Below are 17,796 nucleotides of genomic sequence, written 5' to 3' on the forward strand. Positions count from 1 at the left end.
GAGGAGAGAAGAAGGAGCCAGGAGTTGATGGGGAGGGGTTGGGTGGATGGTGGGGTAGGGAAGGGCAGAGTTAAATTAGTGTTGGGAAGGTGGGAAGGAGGTGGGCCGAGGAGCTGGGTATAGGGAGATGGAAAAGAGGAAGCCCATGGCCTTGGTCTGGTAAGTACGTCCCTTTATCCTCTGGCAGCAGTTAATTATTTATTTAGATAATAAGTTATTACAGCACTGAACTAGCAACAGTTCCAGGACTTTGTATGCTGTGCTGAAAGCAGGAACATACAACAATATCAATGCTTCATTGCACGTCTCAAGTCTGAGAAATTATCCCTACATCCTTCATATTCTACTGTTGAAGTGAAGATCTTAGTAGTTAATATCTATAGGGAAAAGCCATGCTTCCTGTTTGCATGTTGAAAAGAAAATTCTTATATGATTCTTCCAGATTATATGAAAGTTATGAGTTTTCCTTTTTTCCCCTAATGGCTCAGATTTGGAATTTCTTTCATGACTGGTATAGTTAGAAATTGGACCATAATGTTAAGAATCTTTTTTCATGTGCTTAATAAAGTAACACCTGATAAGCAATATTTTAGAGCATTCTGTGAGCTCTATTACAGTTTTGAAGTCATGAAGGTAGATACGGTCATTTCCCTTGAGGCATCTTTGGAGGAGTGATTGGTGCCACAAAGAGAGACATGTTCTGAATTAGCAACAGGGAATAAAACTGGAGACCTTGCATCTGGATGACTGAAAGGAATAATGAAAGATAACAGAAACTTGCATGAATTTTTGTCTTCTGCAGCATTTAATTGTACGATGCAGTAATTAGATGTAACGGTAACTTTAAGGGGTGGCTAAATTGGAAGCATTGCTACCTTATTAGACTTCAATATCTACCTAGTACTGCACCATAAGTATTTAAATCTTAATTTATTTTTTTTTATGAAAATAATATTTTCTCTTGAACAGGTGTAACATCAGGGAGGACATCTGTCCATTCAAACCAAACACATAAAAGATACTGACCCCGCTCCTAGTTTCCAATCCCACCCAGCTCCCCATCTGTGATGGGTAGAGCATTTCAACGAGTGAAACGTGGCTATTTTGCTTTTGGGACTTCCCCATCCCAGCTCAGTGCCCTCCTTCCCTAGCTACAGAGTCTGGCTCTGTCCTTTTCTCCTCGCTCCGTGGGTTCGGGTATTTTCTGCTGCCCACTGGCCCAGTCGAATGGGAGCAGTAGAGGGTGCCACCATGCAGCCTAACCTATGGCTTGGGGGTCAGGACACTTGTGACTCTTCCCTTGCTCTCACACCAATCCTGTCTATGTCTTGCTGCAAGTCGGTACCTGCTGCACGGATGCTGCAGGAGAGCAGAGGGCCGGCTCTGTTTGCCATTAGCCAAATGCAGGGAGCCCGTGTCCGTGGGTGCAGGTAGTGAAGCCGTGTCCGCGGCCATTCGGGGAGCACGCTCACCTTCCTCAAATGCTCTGCTCAACTTTTACCTTTCAAAATGCATCCCTCTAATTACACTGATTGCCCCGGTCTTTAAATGTCAGCTTTCGGCTTCTGTTTGGAGGCAGAAGGGAGAGGATGGGTAAACGAAATTAAATGTGTGGGATGTTTTAAACATATCATTACTAGTCCTGACCACACCACACATAGCTTTGCCTTGCAGAGTGGATTGAAGTAAGCCAGGCGCTCTTTATTTTAGAGTTAGCTATATTTTCTTAGTGCTTAAACTGCCTTTGCCTGTGAACCAAAGACCTCCCCAAGTGAAGAGCAATTTTACAGAATGCCTTGCCATTCCGGAAATTATAGGCATGTCAATAACACAGCTATATTGAGAGTTGATTGGGTTTTTTTTTCCTTCCCTGTTGCCAGCCCTCATTTTATCTGTATGTCTGTGAAGTAATATTGAAAATACTGCAGACCTAATTTTGTTCTTACTCGCACAGGTTCACGCCTGGTGTATCCCACTGATTTCAGTGGAGATGCTCTGGATCTGAATCAGAGTGACTGAGGACAATATTTGAGCCCTTTTGCTGCTGCAGCACACACTTGGCAGGAAGGAAACCTTGATAACATGGGAGGTCTGAAGGCAATGATTCATTGTGTTTTCTTGCTTCTTAAAAGATGGGGGGGAAGGAGGCAAAAAAGGCACGTGCTTCCTTAGCTGCTGTGTGCGGTCCTGACCATACTGCAGGCAAAGAAGGGGTTGCTTTACCCTTGGGATGGCAAGTCAAATGAACCCCAGCCAGTGCTTTTACTCCCCCGAGCATCTCTGGGTCCCAAATCTGTATATGAAGCATCCCTCCCTCCACACACCTGGGGTAACCTGGGACCTGGTTATATTCTTCCTTGTGGCTGTGGGGAAACACACCAGAGAGAAACCATGCTGAGATGCCAGAGAGGAGAAGCAGATGCAAAAGCAGTGAAAACCAGCACTTTTGGCCACAGAGATCGCTCTTGAGCTAAGTGGTCATTGGCTCCAGTCACGTCTCTCATCCCCTTCAGCCTGTTGCAGTTTCACGCCATGCCCGTCCCTCTCTCTAGGGTTCCCGCTCTTCAGTTTGCAAAATGAGGGACATGCTTGGCAAAGCTAATGTGAGGTCTAACATGATAATAGTGATACCCAGTTCTAATAGGAAATCACCCCTAAATCTCAGCGTGCATTGTGGTTGGAGCACCTCTTTAAACGTGCATGATTCTTTGTGCTTTGCTGCTACCAAGAGGACCTTTCTGCCAAAGGTGAATTAATGGAGCACATTGCATAGTTTCTTGAAAGTATCTGTAAGACAGTTTGCCTTTGACAAGGTTTTCTCTCATCCCATCTCTCTTACACATTCATAAATTGTTCGTGCCCTTCTCACTGGAGCAAAGTCTCTGAAGAGCTGGACATAAATGGTGGGAATAGACTGACTTGCTGGTGCTCCAGTTATTCATGGTCTGGTGCTGTGACTGCTTCACAGGACATTTGCTTTAAATAACTCCCTGCAGGGTGGGTCCAAAGAGGATGGAGCTGAGCTGTTCTCAGTGGTGAGGAAGGAGCAATGGGCTCAAGTTGCAGCAAGGGGAGCTGAGGTTGGATATTAGGAAAAACTTTTCCACTAGGAGGGTGGTGAAGCACTGGGCCAGTGGAGAAGTGGTGGAGCTGCCATCCTTGGAGGTTTAAGACCCGGGTAAAGAGAGCTCTGGCTGTGATGAACTAGTTGTTGTTGGTCCTGGTTTGAGCAAGGAATTGGACTACATGACTTCCTGAAATCTCTTCCAGCCCATTTTTCTCTATGATTTCATGACATAGAAAATTATTTGGACAATGATGCTCCATTAAGATCTGCTCACTCGCGACCTTGATCTAATCCACCAGTTTCATTGTCCTATGGCCCTAATTACTGCAGACACATCTGACAAGGGAACGGGCCCCGTCTTGATATGGTGCTTGTCCTGTGAAATGAGAGATGGAAGATGATAAGCAGGCCGAGTGGAGACAGCTACACACGTTTGCGTCGTGCTCTTCCCACATATGAAAGAACAACTGCTATCCAAGATTTTGGTTGTAGTGTGGTATATTTTTTGTATAGCAGATGTAGGTGCTACAACATAATAAGTATTTACTTTTAAGTCACGCCTATGGTACATAGCTCACACTAGGGGTCCAAGTTCAAGGTGAAATCTTCCCAGCAGAGAGGTGAAGTTTTAGCATGGGTTCAGTAATGAATCTATCTGCTTTCGGATCTGGGTGGTTGGGACTGACCGTAGGAAGGGTGGGGTCATGCCTCATGGGGGGTCATGTTTAACCAATAGCTAATTCTCCTATAGTCGTTGTCAGCAAACCCTCGTGGTCAAGGACGATAGCTTGCACAGGTCAAGTAAAGGGTTGTACATGAGTCTGTCTATGGCAAAAAAGGCCAATTCTAAAGCTGCAGACTCTCCAGCAGACACTGCAGATGGTGGTTAAAGGGAGGGTCAGACCACAGATATCTCGGTCTTGTTTCCTTTCCTTCTTTCTGTTATTTTTCTGCCTCCAGAGTGATACGGTTTTCCTCAAAGTAAGATATGTCTTTCCTCACAAGGCATCGCCATGTAGCCAATGTGTCCCTGCCTGGTGTTCTTGTCTCGTGGTGCTTTGCGGGAGCATCTTGTTGGTCCCAGGTCTCTCTGGGTTGCCAATGCAGAAGTCACTGCCCTCTCCCCACAGGGCACATACCTCCTAGGATCTGCAGCATCCGAAGCACATGCATGCCTAGCTGCTCATACAAAGGCTTTTTTAATCAGCGTTTTCTGATAATGTTTTACATATTATACTCAAGTCAAAGACCCCGCAGCTTCTTCACACAGATTTATGTGAAGTTGTGTTTTTTGTCACCAAGAGATTATATCTCAGAAGGAGCTGATGGGATTGCAACCTTTCTTAGGCCATTGCATGTGATTTAGCAAAATGCAACAGTGCTGCAGTTTTGATATGCAGTTGCTATAACAGAAATCTTTTTTTTTTTTTTTTTAAATAAGGCCTCATTGTTCATGAACTGGCTTTATGACATGGTCATGTGTGCTAAGGGGAACTGGCCCCAATGATGCAGGAAGTCCTTTCCAGTCCTGTCCTCCTGTTATTATTACTGGCATTGCAGCTGCGCTGAGACCGACCCAGCCCAGGCAAACCACAGCACAAGACACTGTTCACACATGTAGGGAGAGATGACGACTTGCCACTCTGAACAGTGTATGAGGCAAGGAATTGCTTTCATATTCAATAGTTGGGAACTGAAAGAGAAATCAGGCTCTGAGAGAACAAAGTGGTCCAAGGTTACACAGGGAGTCTGTGGAAGTCCTGAGAACCGAACCTGGCTCTCCTGGGAGCCAGTGCTTGGCCTCTCAACAGGACAACCATCTCTGTAAGGCACTTACAACACTTCAAGCCTGTGAACTATGCTCTTGGTTTATATGCATGCCAACAGAAATATTTGTCTGATGCAGCCAGAGATCAGCTGTGCTAAGTCTTCCTTTGAACTCACTTATGCATGTAGTACACGATAACTAAAATAAAACATTTTCACAGTGGGCAAAGCTTAGGATGCTCTGTGTTAGGGTGGAGCCCCCAGTGTCCCAGTCCTCTTTCATATATGGAATACAGTATATATTGCTGCAAATGGAAATAAGCTATTTTGCTTCAGGAACCTGTTTCTGAAAGATTAATTCAGCCTGTGGAAGTACTGAGTTTTAGCTTCTGGAAAATGTGTAGTTTTATGAACAAGGTGAAGCACCACCTTTCACACACTTAACTTCCATTTGCTGTCAGGCTGGTGAATAAAATCTTGGAAATAGCACCATTCATCACATGGAAATGTATGCAAAGTGAAAACAGGTTATGTCCTACAAGTCCATCATGGTGGGCTTTTTTGTCCTGTGTAGATAGCATTCCTCTCAATTTTTCCACATTTTTGAATTGTGGAGCCCAGATGTTGTGTAGAGTGGTAAAATCACCTCCTTTCTCTTACATACTATACACATGTTGATGCAGCAGAAAATGGCATTTGGTTTTATGGCAAATGCACGACACTGCTGACTTCCATCATGCCCGCGATCCACCAACATCCTTCTCAGTAATACCACTGTCTAGCCTGGTATCGCCCATTCTGTATCTGCACAGATGTTTCTTGTTATTTTTCCTTCCTAGGTGTAGTACCATTATATTTATCTTCACTGAAACGTGTTTTGCTATCTAGTCCCCAGATCTCCAGTTCAGCCAGATCCTTTTGAATCTCAAGTGTTTTCATTCAAATTTGTTAAGTTCTTGGACATGGTCTTTACTTGTTGAGTTCCACACCCATTTCTCTTCTTTGTCCATATCTATTTTATTAGGTATTTGGGAATGACTTTGTGTTGTTTTTATGAAAACTGAGGCAAATGGTGCAGACTATATTACAGGTAATAGCAAGAGTTTAGGTCTATAGGCATCTACATAGAAAATAGATAGTTCAGATTCATCCTGCTGGAGAACTGAGTGTATTTCCAAAAGCCCTTGTTTTCTTTAAGTTTTTAGTACTTTCTCCTGCCTCTGCAAAGTGGTTTTGGGGATTTGTTCCCCTCCGGAAGTCAGGCTTAACCCTCCCAGACCCCAAAACACAGACTCTTTGCAGCATTGCAGTGAAAGGTGTAGGACTATGGAGCATGGCCAGAAGCACCTGCATCTCTCATAGTTACTCAGCACGGTTTCCTAGTTGTCTTCTCATGCTATTTTTTGAGTCAAAACAGAGCAGTATCCATTATGGCAAGAAAAGTGAGATATCTGAGGTTCTATTATTAAATGAGCTTAATGAATATACACACTTTTGGTTTGTGGATTGCCAGTTGTTTCTAAAGTGTGCTCAACCCAGCATTATACTGTGACCCATTTGTCTTCCATCGGGAGCTGATGATGGTTGGCGACAAGGGAGGAAAGTTCGACTACTTGTTTCACTGACATCTTTTTCCCTGTGCAAGTCTGCCCTTCCCCTTACGGAAACGGTGCCTGCTGCCTCCTGCATGGCTGTGAAGCATGAAGTTTTCTGCTTTTCTAGGTGCACTGCATAGCACTGGGTCCCTTTGACAGCAGATACACGGCAGCAGTCTGTTTCAGAGCCGTACAATTTAGGACCATTTTGAAACAAAAGCAAAACCCAGGAAACCTCTGTGCACTAGTTGGGGGAGTCTCTATGTCACAGCCAGATAGCGGAAGGTCATCTCCATTGGACAACGCACGGCCTGTCTGGTAGGCCATAGCCCTGTGCGCTCTTTGCTGTTTCTTTCAAAGACCAGAGCAGAGCCCCAGCTTTCTCTGGGATGGGTGTGCATCAGCTCTCCTGCCCTATACCCTTTATATTACAGCCCCATGGTGAAATCAAACCCCGTTCCTGCAGCTCTGCCCAGCAGCCGTGGCTACAGCAGAGAAAGACGATAGGGAGTGGGACCAGCCTTCGGGAGCATCCTCTCTCAGGAGAGCATCCTTGCCGTGAGCTGATGGAAGATCACCCCCCCTTTCTGGGCCTGCACTCTTGGAGTCCAGGTTGAATAGCTGCCCCTCCCAGCTGAGCTTGCACCCTGGGTTGAAGACACTCTCCTTGGAGGTTAGGAAGAGGAGTTCAGCTTGAGGAAAACCTAAAACCCAGGGCCCCTGTTGCTTGGATGAGTGCTCTAATGATTATGCCATAATACAAGCGCCGGGTAGCAACCTCCTGCTTTAAAAGAAAAGCAAGAGCAGCTACGTTCCCCGGCCTGGTTCTGCTGGTGTGGGTTTGTCCAGCTGTGAGAAGACCCCCCAGGCCAGACCCCATAAGGGATGCAGGTGAAGGAACATGCCATCACAGACAATGGGAGCTGGAAGGGAGCTCAGGAGGTCACATCTAGTCCAACCCCCTGCTCCAAGCAGGACCAGCCCCAACTGCATCATCCCAGCCAAGGTTTTGTCTAGCCAGTCAAGGATGAAGATTGCACCCCCTTTCTAGGTAGCCTGTCCCAGTACCCAACACCGCACTTGGGGTGGTATCACTTGGGGGTGTGGGGAAAAGAAATGCAGGCACCCAGGGATCTTGGCCCAGTGGGGTTAGGGGCTCCAGGGTTAGGTGGAAGCTTACACCGGAGGGCTGCTTTGCATTTCATCCTTTCCTGGCTCTAGCTACCTGCTGCCCCCTCCACTACCCGGCAAGACACCCCTGTCTTCCCCAGGCAGGGGCAGTCGGTCTAGAGCTAGCTGTGAGCTAGTTGTGTTGTCTTAGACACAGCACAAGCTCAGGCTGCAACTGTGTGTTCCTCCGGTGTTCCCTTGCTCCGCATTAATTGGGTGGGTGGCGTATTGGGCAAAAGCTTTTAAATCTTTAAAATAATTATGTGGTTAATTCTGTTTAACAACCTGATTAAGTCCTTCTGAGGAAGGATCACTTAATCAGAAGGAAAGCTCATAGGCAGACACACACACACACTCGCCACAGCAACATCAGCATTGACAGCTGCTGGCCAAACAGATGTCCCTGCATAAACTACCCCACGCAGGTACCTCCCCAGTGGGAAGATTTTGCAGAGCTGCTTGTTTGGGTGAGTTCTCCAGGGAATTTTTTTTTAACTGCATATCCTGGTGCCAGAGTGGCAACATATTTTCCTGATGGCTATGGGAGTGATTGTGCTCCAATAATTCAACCCTCTCATTTATCAAAAGAGCATAAACAAAGCTACTTTTAGTGAAGTGCTGTTTATACTAGTGATTATATTTTTATGAGAAACACATAAAAAACACTCCAAAGTACTTTTAACCTGCAATCTGCATTACAATTCATGCCATCCTTCTTGAAATGAAAAACTTGGTTGGGACACTGTAAATTCCTTTAGTATGTGCTATTTCTAATTGGAGGTCACGGCTAGATAAGGACAAAGGAATCTAAATTAATGTGATGCAAACCAGGCAGAGTTCTACATACATAGGACCTAAGTACATCACTGGTGATGGTATGACAAGATACATGAGACATAAATAATATGAGCTCAATACTTTAACATCTGAGCATTAAGGTCAGGTACAGAAATTACACTTTTACTAGTATAACTAATCAGAAACCAATCTATACCTGTTACTGAACAGAAATCTGACATTCAAAAATGGTCTATACCCACAACAGAACAGAAGTTTGGCACTCATAGGGTGAGTCTACCTGTGCAATTAATGCAATTTGGCTTTACTGCATAGTATATTTACTGCACAGTAGACTAATTTATGGTGCAGTAAGTATATGCAAGTGTAGACAGTGATGCTTTACTAAACAGTAGATTAATTTACTGTGCAGTAAGTATGTGCACATATAGACGGTGATGCTTTACTGCACAGTAGATTAGTCTACTGCACAGTAAAGCATCTCATGTAGAAATGTCCATAGCGTGGTTTAAAAATGACAGATACCCAGTCTAAGAAACCCCACTCCCCACCAAAAAGTGATTGTGTGTTCTGTTAGTAAAAAGGTGCATCACAACCAAATTTTTAAATGAAAGGTTCAGAAAAACTCTTCCTCCAGCCCACACCACATAAATAAATCCAGAAACAGTTTTGTTCAGCCAAACTTTAAATAAACCTAGACAAAATTTTCTCCTTCTGCATAAGAAATCCAGCTGCCTACTGCAGTTTAGGACATGTCTTGGTAAAAATGCATTATTCCCTACATCTGGATCTAGTCACCGTACCTTTGCACCAATGGCATACAGCTGTAGTCTGCACTTTCTCCCTGCCATAACTGGCTTGAGACTAGACACCCAAGAACAGGCACAAATTATAAATAAATCCAAGAACAGTCTTGTTCAATCAAACTTTAAGCATCAAGTTCTGTTTATGTGAGGGATGGAGTTTGTGAGAAATGGGAACTTACTTTCCCCCTTGCCAGTGGGAAGCTAGGTCCTAGTGACTGTAAGGGGTCAGCCCAGGTTGTTTTGGCTTTTTGAGCTCAATAGGAAATGATAATTCTGTGTGGGCAGGTATAGAATCATAGAAATCATAGAAAATGAAGATTGGAAGGGGCCTCAGGAGGTCACATCCAGTCCAACCCCTGCTTCAAGCAGGACCAGCCCCAACTGCATTATCCCAGCCAAGGCTTTGTCTAGCTGGGTTTTGAAAACCCCCAAGGATGGAGACTGCACCACCTCTTCGGGTAACCTGTTCTAGTGTTTTACTACCCTTCAAGTGAGATTTTTTTTCCTAACATCTAAACTTAGTCTCTCTTTCTGCCACTTCAGCCCGTTGCTTCTTGTCCTGTCGTCTGCCCCCACTGAGACCAGCCCAGCTCCATCCTTTTTGCAGCCCCCCTGCAGGGAGTTGAAGGCTGCTATTCAATCCCCCTCGGTCTTCTCTTCTGTAGACTCAATCAGCCCAGTTCCCCCAACTTCTCTTCACAAGTCATGTCTCCCAGATCCCCAACCATTTCTGTGTCAGGAGTCCATTCCTCTTGACAGATGTTGCTTGTCATGCTGCTGGCATGAGGGAGGTGGGGCATGGGGCAATGGGACCTGCACCATCATTGCTGTGCAGCTTGGCTCTTATGGGCTATGAGCTAGGGACAGTAATACTGACAACCCACTAGTACCAGGGACAATCCACAAGTACTAAAACAACCTTCAATTACACACCCCATTAAGAATAAATTAATCTGTGCTACTTATGTGATGCTAACTGGGCAGATTAACAGAAATGAATAAACAAGCAACCCCTACCTACCCCAACCTATGTCAGGGCTCTATCACAGTGTCCTTCTAGTACCTGACAGGGACAAGATCTCACTAGACGATGGTGATGGACAGTTTTGTTGACCTCTCCTGTGCCTCAATGATGTTGTGCCAGTGTGGCCAGTTAGAAATACCCTCATGCCTGGGTGGGGCCATGTGAGAGGCATTTTGTTGGTTCAGGGTTCATATATTCTCTGCCTGGTCCCAGGGTGGAACATGATGTAAATTCTCCATTTGTCACATGAGGGCTGGTTTGTGCGTCTTAATGGTTGGTTTCTGTTGTGACTGGTGCATCCTGTTCTGTAGTTTGCCACTTAGGTTCCCTGCTACCACACCTGCACATGGACATGTTGGACAAGAAGGTACAGCAGGAAGAGAGGGTGAAACTTCCTGACTTGTGGTGTTACTCATAGGGGGAGGTAGCTGGAGACAGGCCATCTTCTCTCAGGGGAAGAGGAGGTGTTTGGCAGTTGTTAGCTATCCATCTGGTCAGATCTTAGGATAAAATAAATGAGCACTGGGCTTCCTCTTTTGGGTCACATTGCATAGTAAACAGTCATTCATTTATATGTTGTACTGACCAAGCAGAAGTCCTGGATGTATGGACAAGACCTCTTCAAACTCTACATGGGATGCTCTGATACTCTGGGTGGTCCCAAGTAAAGGAAGGCACCTCCATCTGTTGGGCAGGATCATTGATTAAAATCAGGAAATGCAAAAGAAAGATAGACTGAGTTAGTTCAAGCAGATGCTACCCATGGGCCATCCTGAAATCATGTCTGACTCACAAGAAGGAGGGTCTGGGGAACTACAGACTGATTTAGCCTCACCTCAATGCCTGGGAAGCTACTGGAGCAGATTTTAAAGAAGGTCATTTGCAAGCATATAGAGGAGGAAAAGCTGATCACAAGAAGCCAGAACAGATTTATGAAAAACAAATCATGTCACACAAACCTGGTCTCCTTCTTTGACAAAGTAACTACTTGGGTGGATGAATGGAATGATGTCTATATTATGTATATGGACTTTGGTATGGCTTCTGACAAGGTCCTACATGACCTTCTCATAAAGAAATGGGAGAAATATGGTCTGGATAAAACTGCTACAAGATGGATAGATGCCTGGCTCAGTATCCAAAAGCAGAGAGAATTCTGCAGACAGCAGAATGTCGACCAATGGCTTGAAGTTGAAGCAAAGTAGATTTAGGTAAGATTGCTGGAAAAATACAAAAACAAAAAAAACAACCTTTTTCACTGTGAGAGCAGTTAGTCAGTAGAATTAACACCTGGGGAAGTTGTGGACTCTCCATGGTTGGAGATGTTCAACAAGAGGTTGAATAGCCACTGGTCAGGGTGATCTAGTGTATTTCCCAGGCTTCTCGGCTTTGCTGCATGCTCCCCCCCATCTCCTCCTCACCTTATGCCCTATGTATCAGGGTGTTTATAAGCCTTCCTCAGAGGCATTGAGTGTTGGCTGCAACCCGGGCCAGAGACTTTAACTGAGGTCAATGCTCTTGCTAGGACCAAAGTAAGAGGTTCCTGGGCAAGTCTTGCCCCTTTGCTCAGGGTCAGATCAATCAGTTATGTGGGTCAGGAAGGAATTTTACCCCATGGTCAGATTGTTATGGACTGTGGGGGCTTTTGCCTTCCTCTGCAGCAGGAAGTGTGGCTCTCCCTAGGATCTCTTGAACATATATTGACAGCATTTTCTAGAGGCAGGATGTTGGCCCTTGTGGTTCCCCTGCTTTACCTGTGGCAGGTTTGGGTGTGTAACCTATCCCTGTTACTTGGAAGCAGACTGGCCCCGTAGACCAGAGTCTTCAGAGTGCAGCCAGCCAGCAGAACAGGGGTTAAATAGTAGCCCTGCAGGCGGGTCAGTTGACTAGGGCTCTCACATGATTGTGGGAGAGCTCAGGTAAGAGCTATATAAGCACTGTACTCAGCTAGCCAGGGAGGCAGCCCAGGCTGTGGCAAAGGGGGACTCCTGAAGCACCCAAGAAGCTGGGAAGGAGCCTTGCAACCAAAAGCACCAGGCAAAGAGACCCAGAGATGTGCAGCCATGTGTAAGCTGGCTAACTGCTTCTATTACTTTCTTTTCTTTGGTATAGCCCAGGAACATAGTGTTTACATTATAGTTTAAACCCAGTGGTTTGTGGATGAGGCTATAGGGTAGTTGAAGGCCTCATTAGTGCCCTCAGGGGTGCAGCTACAGGGGCCAGAGAACCCAGCACCACAGAGGTGCAGCTACACAGGGACAAGAGTGAGATGGATTGAAGGTAGGGCATCAAAGCTTGGCCCAACAGAGTTGGTCTAAGCTGGATGAGTTAGCTACATAAAAAGGGGTGGAAGCTGCATTGTCTGAGACCCCAACAGAGTGAAAAAAAAAAGATGCATATAACAACTATGAGGCCCAGGGCACAATAAAGCGTTGGTATGGAGTTGTGCAAATAGTTCTTAAGGCAGGAGCTCCTCACCTTCAGGTGTTTGAGAGCAAAGATTACATCTGGGGAGCCCTGTGGCAGCCTCCCTTTTGAGAACCCAAAGAAACATCAAGACGTGGCAGGTGAGAAAAGGGGAGTCTGTTTCCAGAAGAAAATTCAAATACCAAAGGACTCAGAGGTGCCTCTGGGTGTTCTCAAATGGCCCCGGGTATAGCACCCTGTTACAGATTGTTAGGTCTGTGTTATATGTATGGGATGGTTTGGAGAGGGCTGATCCTGCCTTAGGCAGGGGTTGGATTAGATCACCTCTGGAGGTCCCTTCCATTCCTATTTCCCTATGACTATGACAAGGAGAGTGTGTGACCCAGAGCTGCTAATCCAGAAACACATCCAGGTGAACAAAATAATGAGAAGGTTTTCAGAGTCCTTACTGTGGCATGGTAGGAGGAAGAAAGCAGAGTTGGACACTGGGAACCTCTGGGCTGAAACGAGTGAGGTCTGCCACTCTGGACCCATCACCACCTCCAGGATTCAGTCTGACTTTTATCATTTTGAAAGAGATGATAAAGATCATTGTCCTTTACCATCCTGAGAGATGCCATAACCACTCTGCCCCCAAGAGTAGCCCAGATACCATTTCTGTGTCTGCTGGCTTCAGCTAAACCCCAGATGCCACCCAGGATATGAGACTTGGATTTCTGCTGTTAATGCTACCCTCATTTCTCTTTTGCCTTCACTGCCTATTTTTCTTTTCTTTCCTCATCTTCTCTTTTTCCCTTCTGTTTATTTAGAGTCTTGCTCAGCCAGCCAGGACATCTTCTCTTACATTCTCCTGCTACCGTGATCAGAAAGCGCAGCATCTCAAACAGACGGATGCTGGTAGTTGGGCTGCTACAATTCTAAGTGTTGGTAATAAGGCCATGTGCTGTGCCTCCCTCTTTAGCAGAGAGGCTGCAGCAAGCCCAAGCATGAGACAAAAAATGCTTTTTTGTTGTTTTTTTCCTCTCCCCTTTCTGTGTGTATTTTGTCTTGTTTTGCCTTAAAGGAACTGGGAACAGTTTGAAACAGCAGCAGCAGCATTAGCCTATCTCAGCTCATGTTTTTCTCACAAACAAGACAGTTACTGCCAGGTACCAGTGCTACCACTCAAGGAAAGGAAGGAAATTTCATTATAAAGCTCTCTATTGTCAAGGGGCTAGGAAATAAGGGATAATACTGCAATAAAAGTTTATTTAATTCTTTGCTTTTCAAATTCTCTAGCTGTTTTCTTCTTCTTTGTTTTCAGTGTCTTTAGTACAACATTGAGGAGTTTTCTAATGGTAGCTGGTCCGGCAATTAGTGCTGTTGGGTCTCCATGTGCCATTTACCCATTAGAAAGAATGCAATAGGGCTAAAATTGATGAAGCCTGATCCTCTGTTACATGTGAGCCCTGGAAGGATTGATGTTGGGAAGGATTGATGTGTTTGTGTCCGATCCCAAGTTCAGAAGGTGCCTAGACACTAGAAAAAAAATGTATATGAAGGGGAATGGGTGAACTCCTTCACAATGGGACTAGCCAGGGTGTCTGCCCAAACCCCTCCAAAGCTGAGTTCAGGCTTCAGAGCTGCTGCTTTTCTTTCCAGACCTGTCCTCATTAAAAAAAACAAACAAACATGACTATAATCTCCAACTCATTAAGTGGAGTCAACCCTTCTGCATGAACAGCAGGGTTATTAGCTGAAGAACGAGGAGTGCAGGGTGGCATGATTCAGCCCATGAGGATTGGTGCTTCCCATATACACATTTGCACACAGTTAATTGTCCTTTTTAAGACTTGGGTCAGAGATGCTGGGGGCCTGAGGAAAGTGACCCTGTTTTATTAAAAAATCCAAGTGCATAATTATGCAGATCTCAAATAATGTATTATTAGCCCAAGGGCTCTGATGGAAAGCATTGTCAGTTATGGGCTAGTTGTACCATTGCCTCAAGCACCAAGGGATGGTGCATTAAGGTAATGCATCTGGTTTGCAGGGTCCTCAGCCCATATGTAGTCTGGGTCCCAGATACCTGGACTCTGTTCTGGAACTGGTGTGAATGGGGCAGAGTGAAGCCAGGGCAAGACCATTTCCTATAGGCAAGGGAGGGTAAGGGGCACGACATATTCCTGCATCTTCTTGCTCAGCTCCACTTGGGCTGTTAGGCTCTCACTCCCAATGAATATTTAATTATTGCATGCAAAGTGGAATGGGTCCACCAAGAGGAATTGTGACAATCCCTCCGCTCTCCAGGAGACACTGTGGGCTGGTGGTCAGAGAATGCAGGTGAAACACATTGGTTGAAATCTCCATTGAGGTTTTAATAGGACGGTCTGATGTGGGAGCTTGGGTCTGGGGAGATAGCTCATGGCTGCAAAGCCAGAATGGAGAAATGCACCCAGCTTTCTCAGAGGGATGGAGCTCTTGTAGTCCTTTCCTCATCCCTCAGTGGGTCCCTCAGTGGGACCCTCAGTTGGCCCCAGCAGCTAGGCTGCCCATGCCATTGCACAGCATTTCTCCACCCATTCATCGTGAGGCAGCAACTCTGCAGGAAGTCCAATGAATTAAGAGAAACAAACACCTCTCCACCCACCTGGACCTCAATAAAGCCCCTCACTATTGCCTAAAGTCATGCAAGCACTTCTGGATCCACATGTTTAACCTTTATCAATGTAACTTCAACCCTGATGAAGCTTGGGAAACTAAATGTAGTTCACAGGAAGTCCAAAATAAACATCTTGTGATAGATCCAACAAAGAAGGTCCCTGGCTTTCATCTTCCATGACACTAAACCATCTCTCCAGAGTCTGGGATAGACTCCACCCAGAAGTCATGCAAGCACCTACTTTGAATACATTCAAGTTGTGTTTAGATGTTTATTTTGCTGGGGTCATGTGACCCTAGATGACTTCCTGCCCTTTGGGCAGGGAGCTGCACCAGATGACCTCACAAGGTCTCTTCCATCCCTAATGACTAGGAAATCTATGAAATCTATATCTACACAAACCATAGGAGATGAGGAAACCTGTTGCATAAATTGGAAATTAAAAAGTCTTCATCATGTGACTGGTCATTCAGAGCAGACCATAGACCATATAAAGACTCGATGCCCAGTCCACAAATATGAAGGAGGTTTCATACTTTCTTTCACAGTTTCATAGTTGGTAGGGTCTGAAGGGACCTGAGCAGCTCATCAAGTCTGACTCCCTACCATGGGCAGTAAAGAGTGCTGGGGTCAAATGAGCCCGACAAGGTGTCTATCTAGCCTCCTTTTGAAGACCCCCCAGGGTAGAAGCGAGCACCACTTCACTTGGAAGTTGGTTCCAGATCCTAGATGCTCTGATAGTGAAGTAGTACCTCCTGATGTCTGTGCAAGGATCCGGAGCCGTGGCTGGCGAGCCAAGCTCACGGTCTCGGTCATGGTTGGTTTGGTCGAGTGGTGGCAAATTGGAAATGGAAAGGTAGGGATTAGCGGCGGTCGAGTCTGAGTGGCACACAAGCTTACAGTTCCAAATTAAATGATTTATTACACTTACGCTTTGATGGCATAGGTAGGATCTTCAGTTACAGTAACAGATATAAACAATAAACAACGGATGGGTCTGTTGGCCCACGAGGTTCACAGAGAGCCTTTGCTTTCTACCCCTGGAACCAGTCCAGGGATGGATGCGGCTGCCCTCTGTTAGTCCCAGGGCTGGTCAACAGCTCATTACTTGGGAAAAACGAACGAACAAATAACACAACTGTAACACGGTGCACACGGTGTGTCATGTGACGCCAGTCCCGTAAGGACAACGATGAGAAGCATTGGTATTGGAAGCCGAGGGCAAAAACCAGGTAAGTTGAGCTGAGATTGCAGCCAAAGTCCAACGGGTGATCCGGAATCGTAGTCGATGGACGGTGCCAAGCTAGTTCAAAAGCCAGAAGGGAACAGCAACGGAGCGCCAAACAACAGCAACGGAATGCCGAGCGAGGGAGGAGACAGATGGGCCCTCCAGCCTAACTGTGAGACAGTCCCTGCCAAGGCAGCCTCTGTCTCCAGCTAGTGCAATCTCTCCCCCCCGAGGGAGGGGCTCACTGAACTTTTATTTGAATTTGATAGCCAATCAGAACGCTCTCCGCAGAGAAATTTCTAGTCAGATTACCTCATGTCAGGTTCTGACTGAGCATGCTCTCAGTCAGGAGCTGGCACAGCCTGAGCGTGTCTGTGGGGAAAGTAGGTCAGCAATGATTAACAGGCCCACAGGCCACCCGGGGGCACGGGCTGCGTGAGCCTGGGAGCTCTCCACTCACAGAGTCCAATATACATGTCAGTCTCAATCTTCTGCGTTGGCAGCATCTAATCAAAATTTTGCTCTGACAATGTCTGGCTTGAATTTACTCTCAGTCAACTTATGGCCATTATTCCTTGTTACTCCTGGTAGTGCTTGGGGGAACAGGGACACCCCCAATGCCTGCTGTTCCCCCTTGGCCAGTTTGTAGGTGGCCACCACATCCCCCCTCAGCCTTCTCTTGTGGAGGCTGAACAGGTTCATATCCCTTAGCCTCTCCTTGTAGGGCCTGCAGTAGTAACCATGACCATGCGAGTGGCCTCCTCTGGACCCTCTCCATGCTGTCCACATCCCTCCTGAAGTGCGGCACCCAGAACTGGACGCAGTCCTCCATCTGTGGCCTAACCAGTGTTGCATAGAGGGGGAGGATCACCTCCCTGGACATGCTCGTGATGCATCTGTGGATACATGACAAGGTGCTGTTGGCCTTCCTGACCCCATCCCTACCTCGTTGGCCCATGTTCATTTTGGCATCAATGGTGGCTCCAAGATCTTTTTCTGCCTCTGCACTGACAAGAAGGGAGTTTCCCAGCCTGTAGGTATGGTCATAGAATCATAGAATCATAGAATCAATGAGTCAGGAGGGATCTAGACAGATCAGGGGTAGGCTAACAAAACCAGGATGCGCTTCAATACTGACAAGTGCAGGGTGCTGTGCTTGGGCAGTAGTAACCAGCAGCACACTTAGAAGATGGGAAACTCCCTTCTTGAGAGCACGGAGGCAGAAAGGGATCTTGGAGTCATTATTGACTCCAAGATGAACATGGGCCGACAATGC

This window comes from Crocodylus porosus, unplaced genomic scaffold (assembly GCF_001723895.1).
Source record: "Crocodylus porosus isolate Cpor-Errol unplaced genomic scaffold, CroPor_comp1, whole genome shotgun sequence".
Classification (NCBI taxonomy): domain Eukaryota; kingdom Metazoa; phylum Chordata; order Crocodylia; family Crocodylidae; genus Crocodylus; species Crocodylus porosus.